General features: G+C 44.8%; 1 protein-coding gene across 1 annotated transcript in view; it reads right to left on the bottom strand.

Moving 5' to 3' along the window:
• Positions 1-12,769, bottom strand: part of LOC114026251 (zinc-alpha-2-glycoprotein-like) — a 73,816-nt gene that overhangs the window by 60,724 nt on the left and 323 nt on the right. The gene's annotated exons all lie outside the window — the stretch shown is intronic.

The following is a 12,769-nucleotide window of genomic DNA, read 5'->3' on the forward strand; positions in this document are numbered from 1 at the left end:
CACCACCGCCACCACCACCGCCACCCCGCCCCCGGCCAAAGCCTAACACTCGATGGAGAGTGGAGAGGGGAGCTGAATCATCCGGGCAATTCAATAATCGCTTCTCCTCTCTAAGCTTCCCCTCATCAATTCACTTCAAATGAATGTATTTCCACAAACACTTTTGAAGTGAAAGCACGATGCTGGGCACCAGAGAAGATATAATTCTTAGATAAGATGATTTCTGTCCGCATATAACTTCAGTATGAGTTCAGTGTAAGCAGACGGTTGGTTTTGCTAAAAATGCCCCCTCTTTCCTTTAAATATTTGTTCCAAGTGTAGCAACAGTTTTAATTGCCCCCATCTTAAAGATACAGTGAAAGCAAGTAAGCAGGGGTTACTCTGAGAATGACTAGCTAACTGTATAGCAGAAGTGGGAGACATATTCAGAAATGAAGATGATTCGAAACAAAAAAGTAGCAAATATATACATATATTTAAAAGACATGTAGGCATGGCTTTAATACATATTATTGCATGGGACATGCATTAGAGAAGTGTGCATAGTGCTAAGTGAGCTAGAGGAGAGGGAAGACCTGAGTTCAAATCCTGCCACAGCTATTATATGTGACCCTAGGTGAGTCATTTAACTTCTTTGTGCCACAGGTTCCTCAACTACAACATGAGAGATTTGGCTTTGACAGCACCTAAGGTCCCTTCCAGGCCTAAATCTGTGATCTCACATCCTATGGCTTGCTACCAAGAGTGGGGAAGGCTTCCCAGAGAAAGTGGTGTCTGAATGGAGATTGAAAGATTGGGTAGAAATTCATCAGAGCAAGAGAAAAAAGGGTGGACACTCCAGGCCCAGGGTTGACAGAAACACACTGAACAGTCCCTACCTTCAAGGAATTTATATTTTAGTTGGGGAAAAGTTAGGGAGTTCAGAGTGTGACCCAGAGGAAATTTTTACTTTTCCTTTTTAAACTTTTCTCTGGAGCTGCATAGTTGACAAAAAATATTGGTGTCAGATAGACCTAGTTTCAACCTGCCTTGAAAACTGGCCAGCTGTGTGACCCTAGACAAGCCATAATCTGCTAAATCTTTAGATAGGCTCTGATCTGCCAGAGTATAAAGAATTCCCACAAACATAAATGGAAATCACTACATTTGGGGGAGGGAGGGGAGAAGATCTCTGATTGGAACTTTGAAGCTAAAAAAGAGTCTCTACCTCTAGAGAGAAAAGGAGAATTGATACCATCAACCAGGTCTTTTAAGAGAAATTGGTTTGGTGGATGGGTTTGGGTTTTTGCTGTTGTTGTTATTTGTAGTATGAGGATCACAGATTAAGAGTTGAAAGGGGCTTCAGAGGGCATCTAGTTCAACTCTCTCTTTTTTTTTTAAGATGGAGAAACTGAAGCCCAGAAAGGTTAAGTGACTTACCCAAAGTCACACAACTATGCAGTGGCAGAGATAAGACTCTAACCCAGGTCCTCTGACTCTTCCCTCTGCACCAAGAGAGACAAACCGCTCAGAGAATTTCTCTGATTCTACATTTCCCAAAACTCAGTCCCAAACACTCAAACTTCAGCCCAGACCCAAAGTTTGACTAAAGGGGAGATACACTTCAAATAAGAATCCCAAAATGGAGACCCTTCAAGAGAACCTGTTGACAAGGCCTTCCAATTTCACCTCTGAAACACCTCTCCAGCACAGCCTCCTTCTCTCCTCTGACACAGTCACTACTTTAGGGCAGGCCCTTATCATCTCATGCTTGGACCATTGTAATAGCTTGCTGGGGATCTTCCTGCCTCAAGTCTCTCCCCACTACAATCCTCCATTCTGTCACCAAAGTGATTTTCCTAAAATGCAGGCTGAACCATGCCACTCCTCAGTAAGCTCCACTGGGTCCCTATCACCTCCAGGACCAAATACAAAATCTTCTGTTGTTTAAAGCCTTTCATAACATTTTTTGTTCAGTCATTTTTCAGTCATGTCCAACTCCTTGTGACCCCATTTTGAGGGTTTTCTTGGGGATGATACTGGAGTGGTTTGCCATTTCCTTCTCCAGCTTATTTACAGATGACAAAACTGAAGCAAACACACAGCCCCCTTCTATCTTTCCAGTCGTCTTATACCTTACTCTCTGCCATGTACTCATTGATGTAGTAACACTGGCCCCCTTAATGTTCAATGAACAAGACACTTTTTCTCTCTGACTGTCTCCCATGCCTGGAATGCCTACTGACTTCCCTGGCTTCCTTTAAGTCCTGCTTAAAATCCCAGTGCAGGTGGGGGTGGGGGTGCTGCAGTGGATAGACTGCCCAGGCTGGAGGAAGGAAGATTCATCTTCCTGAGTTCAAATCTGACCTCAGACACTTTCTAGCTGTGTAGCCCTGGGGAAGTCATTTAACCCTGCTTGCCTCAGTTCCTCATCTGTTAAATGACATAAGATATGTAAGGAAAAGAGTAAAAGAGAGAAAATGAAAAGAGGAGAATAGAAAATAGGATAATGCAAAATGAGGGATAATTAATATAAAAATTAACAGGACAAAAATAAAAGAAAAAATGAGAATTAAGAAATACAGATTTTTAATAGATAAATAGAAAGAAATATAAATGCAAAACAGAAAGAAAATATAAGATTGGGAGAGGAAAAAGGGAACAAAAGAATAAAAACAAAATTAATAGAAGAAAAAGAATGCTGGAATGGAGGCAAGATGTGGAGTAGAGAAAGATGGAGAGTTGGGCTCCATTTTGCCCCACCCTCAATAAAAAGTGGCTCCATCCTTTCATCTCTACCCCTCCTTTCCATGTCAACTACCATCAGGTTTCCTACTGGGTATCTCCATCATCCTCTGTTGGTGGAGAGTGTTATTTCATAATTCATTTGTGGCTGCTCACATTTCAAGATGTTATAACCAAACACCAGGCAGTAGACCACTGGTGTCCCTCCATGTGGCTCAGTGATGGCCCTGACTTTCACAAGCTCCTCAGGCCTCCCTTTGCTTCCTTTCCTTCCTAGGCTAAGGCCAGCTGCTCAACCAACTCCTTTTCTATTCTTTAAGCACTAGGTCACCCTAGGCCTCCCAAAGGCTGAGAGAATAGAGCCAGCAGAAAGGCAGATCTCATGAGAGGCCTGCGTGAATGTCTGTGTGATTCAGTGTGTTAGTGTGTTTGGATTTATACATGTGTGTGTGTATCTGTGAAATGGGTAGATATGGGTGCTTGTCTGTATGGATATGAATTCATCAACCTATGTGGGGTGTTTGTGTTATATGAGCATGTGTATGCTTCTGTCTGCTTATCTGTGAATGTCAGTGTTTTTCTGTCTATGATTGTTGTCTTTGTAAATGAAATCTGTCCACAAGCATTTATTAAGTTCTAACTATGTCCCAGGCACTATTCTAAGTGCTGATAATGCAAAGAAAGCCACCTTCTCCCCTCATCCCTCCCCCCAAAAAAGCAATCCCTCCTTTCAATGACTATGTATTCTAACTGGAAGACAATGTCCTGGTACATACCTAGACAACCTAGGTGTTCACAGGATATATGTGGAGTGTGTTTGTGTGTGTGTGTGTGTGTTTGGGCATGTGTATCCTTGAGTCTATGCCTCCTAGGATCATAGATATAGAGGTGGAAGGGACCTCAGAGGTCTCCTAGTTCAACCTTCTTTATTTTGTAGATGAGAAGGCCTCATGACTGGCCCAAGGTCACTCAGATCATAACTGATAGATTGAGGATTCAAACCCAGGTCCTCTGATTCCAAAATTAATGTTCTTTCCATCCTTCCATCCTGCCTCCTTCATCCACCCCAATCTCCATGTGTCTGGTCTGTTGCCCTAACCAAAACCCAACCACCACACAGAGAAACCCCTCTGGATCTGTTTCCTGATTTGAAAAATGAGGGTTTTGGACCAGAAAGCCCCAATCTGCCTGGTTTGGGAGTGAAACCAGAGAGCAAGAGGGCCTGAGGATGCCAGGAGTAAGGGAGGGGGGATGGTAGAGATACCCTTTACCACTTACCAGCCAGATTTCCCTGAAATGAGGAAAGAGGAGCTTTTTAGTTCAGGGTAGAAACCTCAGGTTTCATCCTGGCCTGGGAGACTGGTAGGATTCCAAAAAGAGTCTAGAACACAAGATTGTTCAATTCCAATTCAAAAAGTATTTATTGAGTACCAACTGGGAGGCTGACTCAGCCCTGTGTGATGGGAGAACAAATGTCTTTCTGTTGAGAAGCTCACTGTCACCTTGGAGAGACAAAATATGAAACAGCCAGAGAACCATACAAGTCAGTGTTGCCAAATGTCAAATGAATGAATCAGACAGTAAGTGAGGCAGCTATTTAGAAGAGGAGAGAGAGAGGAAAGGAAAGACAGACAGAGAGAGACAGAGAGCAACAGAAACACAGAGAGACACAGAATCAGAGAGAAAGAGATGTAGAGAGAAGGGAGAGAGGGAGAGGAGGAAGAGAGACAGACACAGAGAGAGAGAGAGAGAGTGGGAGAAGGGAGGCAGGGAGAGTTCTATGAGCTGGGGTGGTCAGGGAATCCTTCCTGAAAGAGACAAGAATTAAACTGGATTGGAAAAATGGAGGGAGGGAGCTCACAAGAAAGCATTTCAGACAGTGGAAATACACTGAAAAGAGGTGTGAATCCCCATGGGCAGTAGAAGTATAGTATATGGAAAATAACTCTGGATTCAGAGTTAGAGGGCCTGGCTAAAATCTCATTCATTCCCTTACTACCTATATGACCTTGGACAGCTCACTGAAGTCCTGTGGGCCTCACTTTTCTCATCTTTAAAATGAAAAGATCCCACTCTCTGGCCTCTTTGTTCTCTTCCAACTCTACATTTATAATCCCCTGAGTAGACCACTCTGGCTCCTGGAGCAAAATAGTGAGATAGGGGATCAGGGGAATGGGTAGAGTCCATGGAATGCCACAAAGCCACTAAGCATTTATTAAGTGCCAACTGTTTGCCCAAACTGTGCTAAGCAATAGAGATGCAAAGACAAAAATGCAACAGTCCTACCCTCAAAGAGTTTACATTCTAACAGGAAAAACAACTTGTTCGTAGGAATAGGAACTGGACAAGTGGAAACACTTCCATTTCAATGGAAACACTTTAGGAGGATACCTTTACAGGTGTAGACCAGCACACTCTTTGCAATTTATAGCCTTCAAGCTGTCTAGAGCAAGTGCAGCCCTTGAACTGAATCCAAACTTCACAGAACAAATCCCATGAGGTTTGAGTTCAGTCAAAAGGCCGAATGTGAGGGCCTAGAAGGACACATGTGGTCTCAAGGCCTCAGGTTCCCCACCCTTGCTCTAGAGCAGTGAGAGATTAAGAGACTCCCTCCCAGTTCCTACAGTCAGTACATGTCAGGTGTTATGGTCAGACCTGTGCTTTAGGAAAATCATTTTATTAGCTGTTTGGAAGAGGAACTGTAGTGGGGAAAGACCTGAGGCAGAGAGGCCAAGAGGGAGGCTATTAAAATAGTCCAGGCAAGAAATGAAGAAACCTGAACTAGGATGGTGAGTGTCTGAGTGGAGATATGGGGAAGTATTGAAGAAGTGGCCTGGAACTAGAAAGGACAAGATTTGGAGGAAATCAGTCTGCATTTGGTAAGCATTTGGGAACCGACTGTTGAATATCTTTGTGTTTATAGGAGACCAACCTTTGCTGGAAGAATATATGGGAGAAATGTGAAGGTACCCCTACCTGAAATGAGCTCCTTCTGGTCAATCACTCTGCCTGAAATTCCACCATTAGCCTTTTACTCCTTTAGGTTAAACATTGCCCTCTTTCTATTAAAATGGCAAACCCCAGAGTAGGGGGAGACCCCTTCATATGAGTAATTTTTGTCACACACTTTCATAAGAAAAAAAGTGTTTGAGAGCATAAGAGGTCATCTGGCCCAACTTACTCCCTTTAGAGATTCAAATCAATTCAACAAGCATTTATTAAGCTACTATTGTGTGCCAGATATTGAGCTAGATGCTGAGAATACAAAGACTAAATTGAAATATTTTCTGTCCTCAAAAAGCTTACATTCTACAGAAGGAAAGCAACATGTACAGATGAGAGAATACGAAACAAAACAAAATTGATTGGAGAAACTGAGACTCTGAGAGACTGTACCCTGATCAAGGTCAAAGAAAGGAATAAGCATTTATATAGCACCTACTATGTGCCTAGCAGCATGCTAAGTATTTTCTTTGTTTGTTTGTTTTTGTTTTTTCACCATTAACTCATTTGATCCTCACAATAATCCTGGGAAGCATCTAGGTTGGCAGTGGATGGAAGAGTCAAGCCTGAAATCAGGAAGATCTGAGTTCAAATGTGGCCTGAGACACTTACTAGCTATGTGACCCTGGCCAAGTCATTTAACCACTGTTCACCTCAGTTTCCTCAACTGTAAAATAGAGCTTATAGGGGCAGCTAGGTAATACAGTGGATAGAGCTCCAGCCTTGGAATCAGGAGAACCTAAATTCAAATCCAGCCTCAGACACTTGAGGCTTACTAGCTGCGTGACCCTGGGCAAGTCACTTATCCCCGATTGACTCACAAAATTAATTAATTAATTAGTTAATAAGTAGATAAATGAATGAATGAATGAATGAATAAAAATGGAGCTTATAAGAGCACCTAACTCCCAAGGATGTTTTGAGCATCAAATGAGAAAATAATTGTACAGCACTCAGCACAGTGCCTGGCACACAGTAAGCACTATATAATGTTAGCTATCATCATCATTATTATCAGCCCTATTCTATAGTTGAGAAAACTGACTGACTTTCCACTGTTCCCAACAGCTGATACTGAGCAAACTGATGCATGTAGGTGTTTCCCTGAGTCTGTGCGTCTCTCCACAAGGCCAATCCCTACCCTGACCAATCATCAGTCTGTCTCTGGGCAAGGATGACAAAGTGAGGGCCCCTTCCAAGAAGCTCTCACTGTGCTGTGGAATCATCTTGAGAAAAGGAATTGAAGGCTTGGGCTCTTTGGGGAACAGGGCAATGAATGGTAGACTGGGGGTGAAGTAGAGGTGGGAGGGGAGAATAGGGCAGCAAGTGAGGGAGGAGAGAGAATTCAGTTCAAGCCAGCATGAAGACTGGAGAACAAAGAGAATGGGAACAGACTGAAAGGTGATGTGGAGTGGGGAATGGAGGGCCAGACTGGAGATAAAAAGCACAGAAATTTAGAGTAGAGAGACAGAAAGAGATTTGTAGAGACATGGTGGCCTCCCCTCAAAAAACAACTGTTACATTGCACTTGGTATAATACTTTGACAATTCTGATTTCATTTCTGTGGGACTTCATGGAAGATATAGACCCCCTTTGCCACTTAGGAGATTGTCCTTGAATGTTGCAATAGCTGAACAGACCACATGCCTTTCACACCCTCCTGTTGAAGAGACTCTTCATAGAATCATAGTTTCCGAGATGGGAAAGACATTCAAGGTCATTAAGTCCAACATCCCCCTCCCATTTTAAAGATGAGTCAGCTGTACCACAGAGCAGCACAGGGTCAAATAAGTCTAAAAGCAGCAGGACAGGGATTCGAACCCTGACTCCACATCAAGTGGTTTATCCACTATTGGTCTGTTACTAGGGGGACCATGTTGGTCATCTCTCCCAGCTGGAAGGACTTGGCCAAGCCTCAGCAAACCCACCATCACCCTCAGGCCAAAATGGGTGTCTGAGACTTTCAAGGGACACTCTGGTCTTAGACTGAATTAATGGAGGCATGGTGCCCAGAACTAGGCAGGGGAGAGTTAAGCTGAACTAGCCTTTTAGGAAAGTCACAAGCAAGCTAGACTCTGTCAGGAAAACTGTGCCCACTATGAGAAGAGGACTACAGTTGATGCTATCCTAGAATGAAGGAATAGGGGATGGGAATCCATAAAGAAGGGGAATGTAGGTGGCACCATTAGTGCAGAGAGCTCCAGGCCAGGAGGCAGGAAAACACATCTTCCTGAGTTCAAATCTGGCCTCTTACCAGCTGTGTGATCCTGGGCAAGTCACTTAAAGTCATCTGTAACATGAACTGGAGAGGTAAAGGGGAAACCACTCCAATACCTTTGCCAAGAAAACCCCAAATGGGGACACAAAAAGTCAAAAGTGACTGAAATGACTCAAGGACAACAATCCATAGAGGAGAGAAGGGGAATAAACCTTCATTAAGTACTTACTGTTTGCCAGCACTGACTAAGCATTTAACAAATATTATCTCATTTTGATCCTCACAACTACCCTGGGAGGTAGGTGCTATTATTATCCTTATTTTACAGGTGAGGAAACTGAGCCAGACAGAGTTAAGTGACTTGCCTAGGATCACACAGTTGGTAAATATTTGAGGCCACATTTTAACTCAGGTCTTCTTGACTCCAGGCCCAGTGCTCTAGCCACTGAGCCACCTAGCTGTCTCTAAGAGGAGACAATGAGGTTATCCTAGCTGTCTTCTTGAAGGGATTGGATTTGTTCCGCCAAGCCCCAGAAAGCAGAACCAGGAAGCTGAAAAAAAAGTGAAAGCTGGGGGGAGGATTCATATTTCCCCTCAAATATGAGAAGAAACTATCCAATAAATGAGCCTCTCCAAAGTGGAATTCAGTGCCTTGATTTACTGAGTTCCACATAACTGGAAGTGTTCAGGTGGCAACTGGGTGCCAGTTGGGAGGCTGTAGAGGAGATTCCTGTGCAGTCAGTAAGCATTTATTAAGCTCCTACTGTGTCCTAGGTACAGTACTAAGCACTGTTCAGGTCTGAGGTTGGACTGTGTGGTCTCAGCGTTCCCTTTCTTCTCTAAGTCTGTGCTTCCCCACAGGAAATAGCTGGGACTGGGCAGAGGGGAAAGCACCATGGGAAGAAGAGGGAAGGGAAGGGAAGGGAAGACTTCAGAAAGGGAGAGGGAAATGAGGACAGACCATGGATAATAAGAAAATCCTAGAAACCGAGACTAACAGAGCTGTATGGGACCTTTGGGACTCTCTAACCTATTGTACAACTATGGCCCTTGAAGAAAGCATTCAGGATCGATGTGTGAATGTAAATGAACTCTGGGAAGATGGCAGACACCAAAAGATGCTAAGCCACTGGGGCAAGATGAGGCTGCTTCTGGAGGCCAAATGAACCTGAAAAGGAGCTGAAAAGAGGCAACTATTTCCTGTTTTGGAGCGGCAGACAGGCAAAGTGAAGATAAAATAAATGACAGAGACAACAAGATGGAGGTGTGTGTAATAGATGTGAAAAAAGTGGATCCCATAAAGGGGAAGAGGAAGAAAAGACCTGGATAGACTGATAAATCCTGAAGACGAAGAACCAGGTAACAGATGGCCAGTTAAATGCATAGCTGACTGTCTAGCTAGCTGGGGAATGGATAAATAGTAAACCAAGTTACACCCGGGCATTGGAAGCTGGCACTTGAAGTGGGGTTGGGGGAGAAGGCTGAAAGGCAGCCATCAACACAGAGAAGAACTGGTCAAGCTGGTGTTTTTTTTGTGGAGCAGGTAGATTTTGAGATGAAACTCCCAGACTGCAAAAGATACTACAGCTGGGGGTAGGGATGGGCAGGTGGAGATCTCAGGTTTTAGAAACTAGGCAAGAGGGGCAGAGTATCCCTATTCCCCCTTCTCCACACATTCACAAATCCGTATCACATATCAACATCCACAGACAGGCCGCCCATCCTTCTGAGACCCAGAGACAGGCAAAGACCAGGGAGACTATTGCACAAAGCAGTTACATGTAGCCATCCAGGCACCAAAGGAAGCAGCCAGGCAATGCACATATAGCACAATCATGGGTGTACACACACATACACACACACACACACACACACAGGCATGCAGCACGCACGCACGCACATGCACACACACTCACAGGATTATTTGCTACACCTACAGGCACCTGCTTTTTCAATACCTCAAGTATCCCTGGTTTTCTCAGTTTAACAGTTTCATCCACGGATACAAATTACAGGGCTTCTCTGACTTAGGAGAAGCCCATCAGTGTCTGTGGCTGGAAAAATTCATTCGCCTTCATCCTCTGACAACCTGATGACAAGCCTCTTGGAACAGCAGATGGGGGCCTTATCTTGGGGTGCCTGGGTGGCAGTGGCAGCTAGTGGTAGACAATAAAGCACTGGACCCCAAGTCAAAAGATCTGAATTTAAATCATACCTCAGCCACTTACAAGATGCGTGACCCTAACTAAGTCACTTCATTTCTGTTTGCCTTAGTTTCCTCAGCTATCAAATGAGTAAAAAATAGCATCTACCTCCCACATTTCTTGTGAGGATCAAATGAGATAATATGTGTAAAGCACATGATACATAGAAGACAATTTTGTTTCCTTTCCTCCTTTTCATTTTTTAATCCTTTCCAGCACATGATCCTAGATTAGAAGGTGGAAAGGGCTGTCCAGTGCCTTCATTTTACAGAAGAGGAGACTGAGGATTAAAGAAAGGAAATTACTTGCCCAAGGTCACACTGAACGCAAGAGGCACAGCTGTGATTTGAACTCAAGTCTTCTCTATCCAAAGCTAATGATTGCTTCCATTTTCCTGTCCCACCCCAGGAAAGAGACTCAATGAAACAAGTCAAAACTCCCCAATGCCCAGGTACTCTGTCAGAAAGCCTATGATCACCTCCAAGCTCTAGTGTGACATCATAGGAGGACCTGAATGGAGGCCTACTCAAAGAGAAAAATAGCTGACCACTCATATAGTCAGATATAAGCCACACACACACACTTAGGCATCACCTGTGCAAATACACTCAAGAGTAGACTCCAGACAAGAAGAGGCCCAAACTCAAGCCCACCCTCTCCACCCTACTCCCCCCCACACCAAATATTCACCCACACTGAGACATACTAGCATATAGTCCCACAAATGCCATATGCACAAGGCTAATTATGTACTGCCACCGGCATGGCCAGTTGCAGACACACAGCCCTAAAGGGGTCTACCCCAAATAAATATGAGAACCAGCCAAGTCCTTGGAGCTGTTTCAAAATCATCAGCTATCACAATAGGAACATATGTTCCTCTGAGAGACATTCCAGGTCACAATGACACCGTGATGTACCTACCTAGCCCTGACTCACACACAAATCCATGGCACACAATACAGAAACTCTCATGCACTACACACTGTCCTTGGCCCTGTGGGGGCAGCTTGAAAGGCTGAGCCTAATGAATAATCTAAGGTTAACAGTTCTCTGGAGTGTGGACCCCTGGAAGCTGGGAGCGGAGAAGTGTGGAAAGGAAAGTGACCACTTCAGTGAGGGGCACACATCCAGAATGGCAACAGAGTGGGGACGAGGGCTGCAGAAGGTCATAAGCATGGAGGGACAAGCTTGGAGCTTACAAACTGAGTCTGAGAATGGAGAGGAAGAACCAGTATAGTCCCCCAAACCCTGGGCACTAAGGAGGAGGAGCTCTGGAGGAGGGGGGAAAGGGCCACTAAGAGAATCAGTCTCAGGGACGACCCTTCTTTCCCCAGCAAGCAGCGAGAGAATGGAGGACTCCTCCTGTCCACCCCACTCCCTCTCCCTCTAGAGAACCCAGGACAGGAAGACAATCTCGATCAAAGAGGGTTGAGAGAAATTCCTGTGGAGGGTGAATCTCTCGACTGTCGCCGAAGGATGTTCGGAGGATCTGAGGTTGGTGCCTGTCCTGTGAGCAAGTGGGAAGGGTGACCAGGGCCTTGTTCAAACCACAGCTGCAGGGAGCCCCGAGAAAGAGCCGTGGATATAGATTCCGACAACCTGAACTAGCCCCTCGGCTTCCCAACCGCGGGGGAGTGGGGGTGGGGGCGGGCGGGATTTGAACAAATCCTCTCTCTCTCTGGGCCTCAGTTTTCCCAACTACAAAAAGAAGCGACTGTTTTCTTGGAGAGGAGAGATTATGGATACGCCGTCCAGAAGAGCGGCTACGTCGACTGGTTTTATTTAAACTGTTCTTTGCTACCAGAAAAGGCTCCCTGGGTGGGGTGATGTAACAGGAAATGACTATAATATCAACAAAAAGCATCAATAAAAGACTAACAAAAAATAAAATAAACTCGAGTAGTTGCAGGAGACAATTCCTAAGCTCTCTTCAGGCTCTAAATCCTATGATCCGATCTAAATATCTCTGCAGCGGCGTTCTGGGATCCAGGACGCGAGCGAGCCGGGGCTGGTCCCCGAGCGAGGTTTGGGTTTTGTCCATATTCTTAACGAATACTTCAGAGCCACAGACTCTGGCAAAAATGAAGCTATTTTCCTGTGCTGTGGGGCAAGCTTCCGAGCTCAGAGTCAAATAAATCCAAGGAGAAAAACTGCCTCTACACAGGCAAAGCGAAGCTGAACGAGAAAATAGGTCTTCTATAATCCGAACGAGAGAAATCCCAAAACCCTAGAATGATGAAAAAATCTTCTATGGAGGCTGTAAACCCAGAGACCGTACGCGAGCGCAAACACAGACACACACATACGCACTCCAAACTCCTGGAGAGATGTATTTACTTAGCAAAGACCAAGTTGATGCTTCATCTCCACTCCAGTAGAATGTAAGCGCCTGCAGGGCAGGACGCGGTTTTTCCTTTGGTCTTTGTATCCCCAGCGCCCGACTCTCTACTGTTTCTTCCTAACAACCGCCAGCCATTTTATAGATGAGGGGAAAGGCCCAGAGAGTTTAAGCGCCCGGCCCAAAGTCACGGNACTGTTTCTTCCTAACAGCCGCTAGCCATTTTATAGATGAGGGGAAAGGCCCAGAGAGTTTAAGCGCCCGGCCCAAAGTCACGG

Source organism: Vombatus ursinus, unplaced genomic scaffold (assembly GCF_900497805.2).
Source record: "Vombatus ursinus unplaced genomic scaffold, bare-nosed wombat genome assembly UNPS02014837.1, whole genome shotgun sequence".
Lineage (NCBI taxonomy): Eukaryota > Metazoa > Chordata > Mammalia > Diprotodontia > Vombatidae > Vombatus > Vombatus ursinus.